The sequence below is a fragment of the Rhagoletis pomonella genome, unplaced genomic scaffold, assembly GCF_013731165.1.
Source record: "Rhagoletis pomonella isolate Grant_MI unplaced genomic scaffold, Rhpom_1.0 Rhpom_scaffold_00001, whole genome shotgun sequence".
In the NCBI taxonomy this organism is placed as follows: domain Eukaryota; kingdom Metazoa; phylum Arthropoda; class Insecta; order Diptera; family Tephritidae; genus Rhagoletis; species Rhagoletis pomonella.
Genome location: NW_023458555.1, coordinates 95,222,656 through 95,235,743, shown reverse-complemented (window position 1 = coordinate 95,235,743; position 13,088 = coordinate 95,222,656). Strand labels below are relative to the sequence as shown.

General features: G+C 35.7%; 1 pseudogene; it reads left to right on the top strand.

Moving 5' to 3' along the window:
• The first annotated feature begins 1,359 nt into the window (after nt 1-1,359).
• Nucleotides 1,360-2,023, top strand: LOC118734417 (annotated as a pseudogene).
• The last annotated feature ends 11,065 nt before the right edge of the window (nt 2,024-13,088 follow it).

The following is a 13,088-nucleotide window of genomic DNA, read 5'->3' as shown; positions in this document are numbered from 1 at the left end:
ACGTATTTCTTGGTAAAGAATTGTTGCAAGCATCAATTTTGAATAAATTAGCTTCAATATTTACTGATTTATCGAAGATTTTGTATTTCCCTAAATTACCCTTATATGGGATGTGGGCGTTGTTATTGTCCGATTTTTAAAATTTTCAGCCATTAGGTATGCCGTACTAAGGCCAACAGCTGTGCCAAGTTTGGTGCAGCGGTTACCAAGATATACACATGTACATATTCTTATTTTTCGTCTGAAAATTATTGTAGATATAAATTTTCAGCGAATTATCTTCAGTAGTTACTAAAATATCGCAGTTTTCGTATTTCTGGAAATTACCGTTATATGGGATTTCGCCCATTTTCAATACCAACCTGCATTGGTTTAATGGAAACCTACTTACCAAATTCGTTGAGATATCTCAATTTTTGCTCGAGTTATCGTGACCACGGACGGACGCACAAACGGACAGACAGATATGGCTTAGTTGACCTCTCTATCCATTCTGGGCATTTATGTGTACATTTGTCTATATCTATCTCGATTCGTTTTGTGAACAAAGTTAATATACCCTTGTGCACAGCTGCACGGGTATAAAAATATATGCGGGCGGAATAAGTAAAAAAAGCAAACACAAAAAATGCAAAATAAAAAAACCAAAGGCAGAGGTAAAAACAAAATCAGTTGATCCAGTACGCTGGAAATCGAGAGAGTGTGGGCGACGAGAGCGCGTGGAAGTCTTTGTCTCACCGCTTCCCGCGCTGAGTCTACTGCTCTAGACGTGTCTGTATGTATGCTCCTTTTCAACTTCCAATGCTCCCTTATTTATTGCAGTTTTCCTCCTATTTTGCAGCTTCTTGCGTTTTAAAGTCCTTAGTACATTGGTGTCGATGCATAAAATTTCGGTCATAGACCCTCTTCTAAATTCAGCTTATGTATATATAGTTAAGCTCGGAACACCTTGACTACTGCAACTTCACGACATAACGACAGCGACATCTTTTCGTCGACAAATGTCGCCTAGAAGCCAGCTGCTTAAACGGTTTGAAGACCTCAGCGACATAGCAAACAGCTGATTTTAGAGTTTGACATTTTGGTATATTTATTTCACTTGGGAAAATTTTGTATTTTTATTTAAATAAATAATAAAAACATGAACAATCAAGAATATGTGATTAATTTTGCGACAACGGTTGCTAAAATTGCGCGTATTACCAACTTAGCTCATGAAGCGTATAACGAGCTCCACGGAAGCAACTGAAGATGGTGGGTCCGTCCAGTTAACAGTACATGCGAGGAAGAAGGATTTTTTAAAACATGTATTCAACAGCTGAAAGAAAAGGATGAGGAGCATTTTTTAAAGCAACTCGGATGAAGGTTTCTAGCTTAAATTTATTGTTGTCCACTGCTAAAAGAAAGAATGGAGCGATTTTCTAATAGGAAGGCAGTTGATCCTGAGACGCGTTTGGCGGTAACACTTAAGTATGTAAGCAAATGTGAAATAATTATTACATTTTTATACTTAACCAGTTAACAATTTCAGTTTCCTAGCACAAGGGTGAAATTTCCATGTGATTTCTTGGGCTTACAAGCTTGGAATTTCAACTGTTCGGAAAATCATATATGAAACATGTGACGCTATTTGGGATGAGTTACAGGTTGCCTATTTGTCACCTCCAAACGTAAGCGAACTTAAAGCCATTGCAAACAAGTTATACGTAAAGACTGGCATGCCTAATTGCTTAAGAGCTATAGATGGGAAGCACATCCTTATAGCCAGTTTAGCATTGTACTAATGGCGGCTTGCGATGTTAATTATGTGTTTACATATGTAGATGTCGGAGCACTAAACAGCCAAAGCGACGGAGGAGTACTTGCCCGTAGTGCCTTTGGAAGAAAATTGTTGAATGGCACTCTAGAAGTTCCTTTCGACACAAATTTACCAGGTACATCAACTAACTTTCCGCATTATTACGTTGGCGACAGTGCGTTTCCACTGAAACAAATTAGACAATTAAAGACAAATTTAACATGATGTTGTCTAACTGGCCGTCTCCACAGGATAAAATTTATTGCTGCCCAGCTGTCATTTTGGTCGCTAGATATAAGTTATATCAGTGGCAGTATTTGTGTGGGCTTTTTATGTCTTGATATAAGCATTTGTAAGATAGCTTAGAAAACCTATTTTTGCCGGATTTAATCGCTTAACAAATTTAGAAAATAGGTTATTTTACATCCAAATACATAATTACAAATATTTTAACAGGAAATAGCTGAATTTTTGCTTTTATATTAAAATAATAATGATGTTACAGCCAAGAAGTTTTCATGCAAATGAAAATGTAGCTGTCAAACTACCAAATTACCGGGAATAGATAGCAAGATATAAGCTCTGATATATATTGCTCTTAAAGAGCAATGAGCGGTCTCCATTGGATATTTATATTCTAACATATGTATCAAGATTTAGACTTTATCCTGTGGAGACGGGCAGTAAAGCCCGAGTGCACATAGAAAATGCTTTCGGAATTTTGGCCAACCGATGAAGAGTACTACATACAACCATACATGCCAGCCCAAAGAATGCAGACAAAATTGTTTTAGCTGCGGTACTTCTTCATAACTTTTTGATGTTACAAAATGACAGGAACTACTTTACCCTGGAACTTGCTGACCACTCAGTTGGAAACGAAGAAATTCACGGCCGTTGGAGAGAGGAAGTAAATGCCCTGGATTCATATCAACCAAGATCTGTCAATCGCTCATCCACAAATGCATATCAGTTACATGAATTATTAAAAGATTTTCTTTCAAGTAATGCTTTGTGAAATGCATTTCAATGCCGGACAAATTAATAGAGTCGCGACATTTTGACAAGTTTTGAGTATTTCTTTTTGTATGCTTAATGTTTATTAATTTTTATAAAAGTACTAGCAGACCCGGCGAACTTCGTCCTGCCCAAAATAAAATTTTTGTACACGGTCAAAAGTTTGGGTTAAATTTTTAAACCGAAAAATAGAAAATGTTTGCACACAGCGAAATGTGGTGTTGATTCAAACTCAACATATGAAAGCACATTTACATGCGTGGCTGTAGCTGAGTGTGCAAAGCTGCTTGATACAATTGGCTGCTACTAAGGCTGTCTGGGTTCTATCCCCATCAGACGGAGCATGAAATTTTATTTTTATTTTTTATTCTTAATTATGAAAATGTTTGGGTTTAAAATTTAAACCGAACTGTTTAAATTCTAAACCCAATATATCTGCCCTCTATTTTTTAATTTAGAAGGTTTGTTTTTGAAACTATGTAGTTTGGTCCTATATGTAGTCCAAAAAGCTTAAAATTAAAATCGAAATTTTTAACCGTGTATTGAAACATTTTGGTCCAACATTTTCAGCAAGAGTTCAAATTCATGCTTTTTAGTGACGCATTTGTCTTCTAATATTACGGTTTGGTGGTGTCAGAACCCTGAGGCAAACGAACTAGTGCGGAACTGGTTACTAGTACGCGTTAATTCTTTTTTGCATGCTAGCGACAGGCGAATTTAACATTGCGATGTCCTAGGAAGTGTGAATTATCCCCGTTGTATCCCTTTGGCTCTAGTTCCGAACCAGTTCTAAATTCGACAGATAAGATCTAGTTCGTTTTGCATCCCTTTTTCTATAGTTCCGAACCAGTTCCAAATTCGACAGATAAGATGTAGTTCGTGCTGCATCCCCTTTTCTTTAGTTCCAAACCAGTTCCTAATTCGACAGATGAGATCTAGTTCGATCTGCATCCATTTTTTATACTTCCCAACCTGTTATAAATTCGTCACCTTAGATCTACATTTCTAATCAGGCTTGTCGAAACATTTCCCTTCTATATTAAATACGATCGGTTGAAGGAAGGACAATACAATCACAAATGTTTAAACGCATTTAATAAAAATTTAAAAACCACATTAGTAGTAGTAGTAGTATTAAATTTAAGTAGTAAGTAAAAAACAAAAATGCGTTCTGCTTAAAAGTAAAAATATTAGTTCACTTTGTCTTAGTTGTCTAAATTTAAGCATACTGATTTTTAAGTAAATTCAGTTCTTTTTAAGCTTATATGTATGTATATTGAAATACTTCGAAAGTTTTTGTCGTACTTAACTTAAATAAGATATACCGTCAGTCAATAAAGTTTAGGTACAGTGAATTTTTTACAATACCGGCAACTATTTTTTTAATATTTTATTTTTCCCTAATTTTTTATAAAAATATGGTTAATTCTACACCAAAAACCCCAAAAATTAGAGTTCCAAACCTTATGCAAAGTTAAAGAAAACTATGCGAATTTCCATCCAAGTATTGCAATTTACACTCTTTAGAAAAATATTAAGTACTCAGTTATTAGCCCATTCAATTTTAGTATAACAAAGTGCAAGTTTGAGGTAGGTAGGACTTACCATTGATATGTAGCAATTTTTTTGTTGTTGTTTGGTAAGTCCTAGCTTCCTCACACTTGCACTTCATTATACTAAAATTGAATGGACTAAAAAACTTTTTCTAGAGAGCGTAAATAGAAAGTGAATTATTTTAATGAAATTTTGAAGAATTTTCTTGAATTTTGCACAAGGTTTGAAACTCTGATTTTTGGGGATTTTGTTGTAGAATTGACCATATTTTTATAAAAAATACCGAAAACTAAAATATTTAAAAAAATAGTTGCCCGTATTGTAAAAAATTCGTTGTACCTTAACTTTATTGACTGACTGTATTAAGGTAGCTGTGCTGGATTGCATAAAAAAATAATAATTTGCCTTTTCTTAAAAAAAATGTAGCTCTGGTGGCTTGCATTTTTAAATAAATTTAGTAAGAAAGTGATAACTATTTTGTCAACTTTTTTTTTAAATGCCTCTTTTTCTGCAACTGCATTGCCTTTCTCAATTGTCCTTCAGGATCTTGGCCTTTGTTTATGGAATCACTAAGTATAATGATTATTAACCAGCTCAAAAACTATACCAGCGTGATTACCGACGTATCCTTTTGAGAGGTAGCCGCACCCTTATAAGAGGAAGAGGAAGGAAGAGGAAGGTCAAAATTTCAGTAGGTTGCGTCTGTATGGCCTTTTCAATTTTATAAATTATCATTATTTTTAAGTGGAAAAATAAAACTCAAAGTTAATGATAATCTCTGCGCGAAAAAATAAAAACCATAAAATAATCATTATTTGTAATCCCAAAAATAAAAATCAAATAATAATTATTTCTGTTTGAGCGAAAAAATAACACTCAATAATAATTCATAAAATAGTGATTAAATGCTGATTTAAATTATTTTTCTCGTATTCAATTCAATTCAATTCAATCTTTATAAAGTAAAAAGTTGTACATACTTTGTGTATAAGTTTAGGAGTAATATATATTCAATCATAGATTTGAATAAGGACCTAGAAGTCGAGAACTCAATATTCAACCTTCCTGAGATACAGTTGAATTCCGAAAGAGCTCTAAAAACCGGAGCCAGATAAAAATAATTCGCTTTGACTGGTTGCAAGTAAAATGGTAATTGAAAACGCAATACTCTGTGGGGAACATTAAAGCTTATCAGTTCAAGCAAGTTAGGGCAGTCTATATTTTCTTTAATTAAGTCATAGACAAACATTAGCGACTGGACAATTCTCCTCCCTTCCAGAGATTTCAAATTAATTAGTTTGCACCTAGCACCATATGAAGGAAGAGGATCCGAAAAATTAAGCGGCTGAAGAGCAAAGCGAATAAATTTTCGTTGAACACGTTCAATTCTACAAGCGTGAGAACTGTAAATTGGGTTCCAAATTACTGAAGCATACTCTAATTTCGAGCGAACAAGTGCATTAAAAAGAGATTTTCTGGTATACGGATCTTTAAAATCTTTCCCATATCTACGCAAAAACGCTAAATTGCTAAACGCCTTTGGAAGTAAATAGCACACATGGTTCACAAAAGAAAAAGCCGAGTCAAACGCAACACCCAAATCCACGAAATCATTAACTTCACTCTATTAATATTAGTAGGAGTTAAAACACCGTTCCCTTGCAGGTCTGACCATATTATATCCTTAAGATTAAAGTCGCCAAGAATGCAGAAATTACAATCAATATTTTTATCATATAAATCAACAATATTATTAACATGTGAGCAATATAAGTCTTCAGCACTATGAGGCGGGATATATGAGACACAAATAAATAATTTTTTAAATTAGCTAAATAGACAAACACACAGCTGATCAAGTAGAGGGTCGTGATTATTAAGCTGATACCAAGATGACCGTAGGCTACGCTTGACAGCAATTAAAACACACCACCCTTAAGGTGGCCTGTTTTCACTGCATCTCTACCCTTGCGGTATACTTGAAATAAGTCCGAATCGAAAAACTCCTCATTAAATAAATTATTATTTAACCAGGTTTCAACGAAAACGTAGACATCAAATTCCCCTCGAGACGTTTGCAAATGAATTTCCTTTGCTTTAGTACGCATTCCAGACATGTTTTGGAAGTAAAGTTTAAGGCCAATGCTTTTTTGCACGTCTAAGGCTGCTTGCTGGGAAGACCCTCTTTTTGAAAAAATTTGAAAGGCCGGACTTTAACATCCGCAGACCAGAGCGTCGGGTTCAAAATGGCATCCAACAAAGATGCAGCAACGCCCAGTTTAAAATTAACCTTTTTTAAGACACTAGCATCCACACCTTTTTTTTAATTTATAACAAGCCAACTGACTACGGTCTATTTTGGCGTTTTTAGCAACATATTCAATAATATTTTCTTCAGTGACTGAAGGTTTGAATGACGCAATGTGAACCCATTTTTTTATAGCAACAACCTCCAAGTCTTTGCTTTGGTTGCGGCCGATCACTAACTCATTCGACTTTTTTGTTTTTTGGGTATTTTGTTTTGCACAGTTGTCCACTGTGCATCAGGCAGTGTATGAGCAGCACCTGAAAATAACGAAGAGATGGGCGACAAAGCAGCAACAATATTAGGCAAAGCAGTGTTGGCGTTAGCCGAGGCGGCGGCGGCAGCGGCAGCATAGGTCCGGGAGCTCAAAGAAGAATTAAAAGCAACTGGTGTAGTGCATGTTTGATCAAAAGTAGCGGCTAGTAAGGCAGTAACGGCTGGTAAGGCAGTAACGACTGGTAAGGCAGGTGAAGCGCAAGAAGGTAACGAAGGGTTGGCCGGCAAGGCAGCAATAATATTAGGCGACGCACCGTTGGCGTTAGAGTAGTCAGAGGCCACAGCAGAAGATGAACAAGAAGAACAGAAATCCGAAGTTATTGCGCAGTTAGATTTTTGCTTTACGCTTGAAACAAAATTGTTGTTAGCTGAGAAGCACATATTATCGTGGAGAGATTTAATTTCATTAGTTAGCGATTTAATAGCCCAAGACGTCTCATCACAACGAATTTTTTCTCGTAAAGAATGAAGTTCAGATTGTAGAGACTCCGTTTTCATTTTTAGCTGATTTTTGTCTTCAAGCAGGGCACTAAGCAAAGATAAAATATGCGCATTTTCCTCTCTAAGAGCGACAAGCTCTTTTAGAATAGATTCCATATTAATTTGCTGCTTCAAACCACTTGCATTTACGTTAGGTACGATTTCTTTCTCCATTGGTTGTGATGTCGAAACTAATTTGGGCATATTTTGCTGCTGACAGAGATTAGCATTGTTGTTACTTGGTTTGTGTATAACATCCGAATTGAACGAACAACTAGCAACAACACCGTTCTCAGGAATGAAGGTCAATGGAGGCGAAAAAAGCGAGTCACGACGATCAGCAGCACAACCATTACAAAGAAATGGCTTATTGGCTTTTACTAAGAACTCAGCATCAGCCGGCAAAATGTTTACGCAGCTTAAGTGAAAAAAGTCATTACACTTAGCACATTGAATTTTCTTTTTAGATTGCGCGCGTTCTACTCTTTGACCACACACACATGTCATAATGAACTCTTTTGTCGAATAACAATATTATTTTGTTTTGAAAAGTGTCACTGTCACATTTGACTAGGCATTAGGCAAATAGCCACTTCAGTTAATAGATTTAATAATACAGCATACAGATACCAAAAGAGCACAGAGCGAAGAAAAACACGTCCGCACAGTACAACGTTCGTATTGATTACCTTCCCTGCGTTTAAAATTTGAAATAAAATAGTTTAGTGAAAGTACCACATTTCACTGCTTTTGGACTGGTGCGGGACTAGTTACTATCGGACTGGTTTGCTTTTGGCGAAAAAGAACTACTACTGAACTAGAAATTTGGTTCACTAGTTCGTGTTTTCCCTACAGGGAAGCCATATTTGCCGTCTTAAATAACTTAGCAAAACTGTACATGCATACAAAGATACGCAATAGTTTCAGTGCGTTTGAAAGGCGCCACGTCCCCTTTTCAAATAACCCCAATTTTCTCTAAGAGCAAGGGATTGATTTCATATATCTCTATACCATTTTCGAGTAATTTATCATGGGAGGTGCCACGTCCCTTTTTCCAATAGCCCCAACTTTTCTTCATGACAAGTCGCGTTTTATATATCTTGTACATACCAGGTTCCAGTACTCTCCATGAACACATTCAGAGATATGCAGTATGAAAAATTCGATGTGTATGGGATGTGCCACCCCTCCTTTTCCGATAACCACAATTTATCTCCATGAGTAAGCGATTGCTTTCATATATCTCCATACCAAGTTCGAGACCTCATCTATGAACATTTTCCGGGATATGCAGTATGAATGCATGTAACTTTTTCCAATAACCGCAATTTTTATCCGTGAATATGCAAATGTTTTCATATATCTATATATAGCGGTATGAAATATACTTTACATCCGATTCTCATACCTACCATATATAACACAAAAAATTTCATAAAATTTAATCCGAACTGTTTAAATTCTAAACCCGACATATGTGCCCTCTTTTTTTTTAGATTTAGAAGGTTTGTATTTGAAACTGAAACTATGTAGTTTGGTCATATATGTAGTCCACAAAGTTTAAAATTAAAACCGAAATTTTTAACCGTGTATTGAAACATTTTGGTCCAACTTTTTCACCAAGAGTTCACGTTCATGATTTTTAGTGGCGCATTTGTCTTCTAATATTACGGTTTGGTGGTTGTCAGAAGGCGTATTTGCCGTCTTAAATAACTTAGCAAAACTGTACATGCATACAAAGATACGTAATAGTTTCAGTGCGTTTGAAAGGCGCCACGTACCCTTTTCAAATAACCCCAATTTTCTCTAATAGTATGGGATTGATTTCATATATCTCTATACCATTTTCGAGTAATTTACCATGGGAGGTGCCACGTCCCTTTTTCCAAAAGCCCCAACTTTTCTTCATGACAAGTTGCGTTTTATATATCTTGTACATACCAGGTTCCAGTACTCTTCCGAGAACACTTTCAGAGATATGCAGTATGAAAAATGCGATGTGTATGGGAAGTGCGATGCCTCCATTTCCGATAACCACAATTAATCTCCGTGAGTATGCGATTGCTTTCATTTATCTCAATACCAAGTTCCAAAACTCTTCCATGAACATTTTCCGGGATATGCAGTATGAAAAATTCGGTTTGTACGGGAGGTGCCATGTAACTTTTTCCAATAACCGTAATTTTTATCCATGAATATGCAAATGTTTTCATATATCTCCATACTATATTCGAGTAGTGTACCATGAACACTTCCAGAGATGTGCAATATGAAAAATTCGGTTTGTATGGGAGGTGCCACGTAACTTTTTCCAATAACCGCAATTTTTATCCATGAATATGCAAATGTTTTCATATATCTCCATCAGTGTTGCCGCGAACCATTTTTAGTGGTAGACAAATTCCTTTAAAAAAGGTCTAAAAAGTAGCTAAAAAAAGTCATTGTGTCTAAAAATGGCAGCTAAAATGTTTTACTTACATATACATATATAAGTATACACACAAACATTTTCAATAAGTAATGGTATAGAAAAACAATGAACTCTGGAAAAAAGCTAATATTTTATCCAACCAAAAACTCTTTGTAAATATACGACACCAGCTTGCTGGCCGCATCAATTGCTTGTACCACTAGGCTCGAAGCAAATAACTTAGCAGCATGCTGGTACAATATTTATTTCTTTACAAATGAGGTCGAGGAAAGATCGAATGATTAGAGCCGAAACTTCATTTTTTTTTTAATTGAAAACTGCAATATAGTGAACTTAATATTCCACAAACACGGCTTTGATTCATATGGGGCAAGAAAAATGTCTTTTACATAGAAAATTGAGCTAATTTCACCACTCACGACGACAGCATGCTGGTACAATCATAAAATATAAACAAAAATAGTTTTTGAAGTCGCACCGCCAGCTGGTACAATCACAGTACAAGAACATACACGCAGTGTTGCCGTTTTAGCCCATTGGTGGCTAGATTTAGCTACCACATTCTTTTTTTGGCCACATAAATTTAAAATTGCCCCTAGCCCTTTTTTTAGCCCTTTGGAGAATTTATTCATACTGGGCATGAAAAAGTTGTATATGCTTAATTTGATCTCATTTGTTTTTCAATTATGTAAGAGATGTATTTTTAAACTAAGAAAGACTTATATACAGATGTATATACATATTCGAGTAGTCTACCATGAACACTTCCAGGGATGTGCAATATGAAAAATTCGGTTTGTATGGGAGGTGCCACGCCCGCTGCACCTAGCGGTATGAAATATACTTTACATCCGATTCCATACCTACCATATATAACACAAAAAATTTCATAAAGATCGAACGAGCCGTTTAGAAAGAGTTCGATTTTTATTTGTATATTAGAAAGGCACGATGCGAGAAGCATAGAAAAAATTTCGATGAAAAAAAAACATTTTTTCTCGGGTTCACAACTAATTTATCTTTTAAATTTTAACCAACAATACACACCCACAAAATTTCATTGAAACCGGTTAAGCGGCTTCGGAGATTAGCGTAAACTAACACAGTGACACGGGATATTTATATATTAAGATACTCTACTATAAGCACCTACCATAGATACGTTTGCGTACCAAATTTCAATTTCATTTGACTTATGGTTTTGAAATTATCCCACGCCTATGGGATGTGCCACGCCCGCTTTTACAAACCCATTTATATATAAGCACCTACCATTGATATATCTGCATACTAAATTTCAAGTTAGTGGGACTTATAGTTCCGAAGTTATAGGTGATAAAAAATTACATGCCTATTAGATGTGCAATGCACTCTTTTCCAAACTCATTTATATATACCCTAATATAAGTTCCTACCTGCGTACGAAATTTCAAGTTCAAGCGACTTATAGCTCCGGAGTTATAGCTGATAAAACATTACAGATCCATGGGACGTGCCGCTCCCCTTTTACAAACTCACTTATATATAGCCTACTATAAGAACCTACTATAGATACGTCTGCGTACCAAATTTCAATTTCACGTGACATATGATTCCGAATTTTCCACGCCTATGGGATGTTCCACTCAGTTATATATGCCTTACTTAAAGCGCCTACCGTACAAATGCCTGCACACCGAATTTCAAGTTCTTGGGACTTATGGTTCCTAAGTTATAGTTGATAAAAGGGTATGGGATGTACCAAGCCCCTTTTTACAAACTCATGTATATATAGCCTACTGTAAGCACCTATGTACCGCAGATATGTCAGCATACCTAATTTCAATTTCATGTGACTGATGGTTGTGAAATTGTAACTGATAAAAATTTCCACGTCTAAGGGATGTGCCACCTTTATGTATACTTTACTGTAAGCACCTACCATAGTTATGTCTGCATACCAAATTTCAAGTTCATGTGGCTTATAGTTCCGGAATTATAGCTGATAAAATATTCCTATTGGATATGCCACGCCCACTTTTACAACCTCATTCATATATACCATACTATAAGCACCTACCAAATGTATGACTGAATAACAAATTTCAAGTTCATATGACTTATAGTTTCGGATTTATAGCTGATAGAATACTCAACGCCTATTGGATGTGCCACGCCCACTTCTAGAAACTCATTTATTTATACCATACTATAAGCACCTACCATATATATGACTGTATACCAAATTTCAAGTTCATGTGACTTATGGTTCCGAAGTTATGATTGATAACAAATTTCACGCCTATGGGATGTGCCACGCCCACTTTTACAAAGTCATTTATATATACTCTACTGTAAGCACTTGCCATATATATGACTGCATGCCAAATTTCAAGTTCATGTGACTTATAGGTTCGAAGTTATGGCTGATTAAAAATTTCACTCCTATGGGAGGAGCAACGCCCCCTTGTCGAATCCCGCTTTTCTTGCCCTATTATAGGCCTAGGTGTCATGGCAATACTCTGTAAAAATTGTGTTCGATTCTGTCCGACCATTTAGGCTGCAACCTGGCACATACATACATACATACTTCCACAAATATATAGTAGAATATATCCTTCTCTTAGCGTAAAGTAATTTTTGGGGATGTCTCTGCCACAGAGCAGCCTATCGTGTAAGTTCCAAGTCCAAATATTTCTTTAAATTGGCTAAATTGTTTTCTAAATATGAGCCAAATCAGCAAGTAAATGCAATTTTTATGAATATCCCAACCCAGCGCCACCTAGCGATTAAATTTTTAGTCGAAATATTTCCCTTCAAGGTGCTGAAATATGTTCCAAATATGAACGAAATCGGTCCAGCCGTTTAGTAGTTTAGTGACATTCAATATATGGAAAACTCTTTGAAATTGTGAAATCGTGACGTCTCAACTTTCTTCATTTTTTGGCAACAACAACAACAAATTTCAATTTTTTTTGAATCAAAGAACCTTCCACACAGAAGGTCCAAAAATGTGCTTTTTACAGAATTGAAATTGGTTCAACCGTTTGATCAGGAATCGCCGTCATACGAAAGACATTTCATTTTTATATATATAGATACCTCTTTATCCAACAAAAGCCATATAAATCTAATTTTAAAACTTTGTACAAAAATTAAAAAGCAGTGAACAAATACTCACCAAAACTTAACACTTTTTAACCAGAATTTTTAGAATAATGTTTAGCAAGTAGTTTCGTGGGCCATAC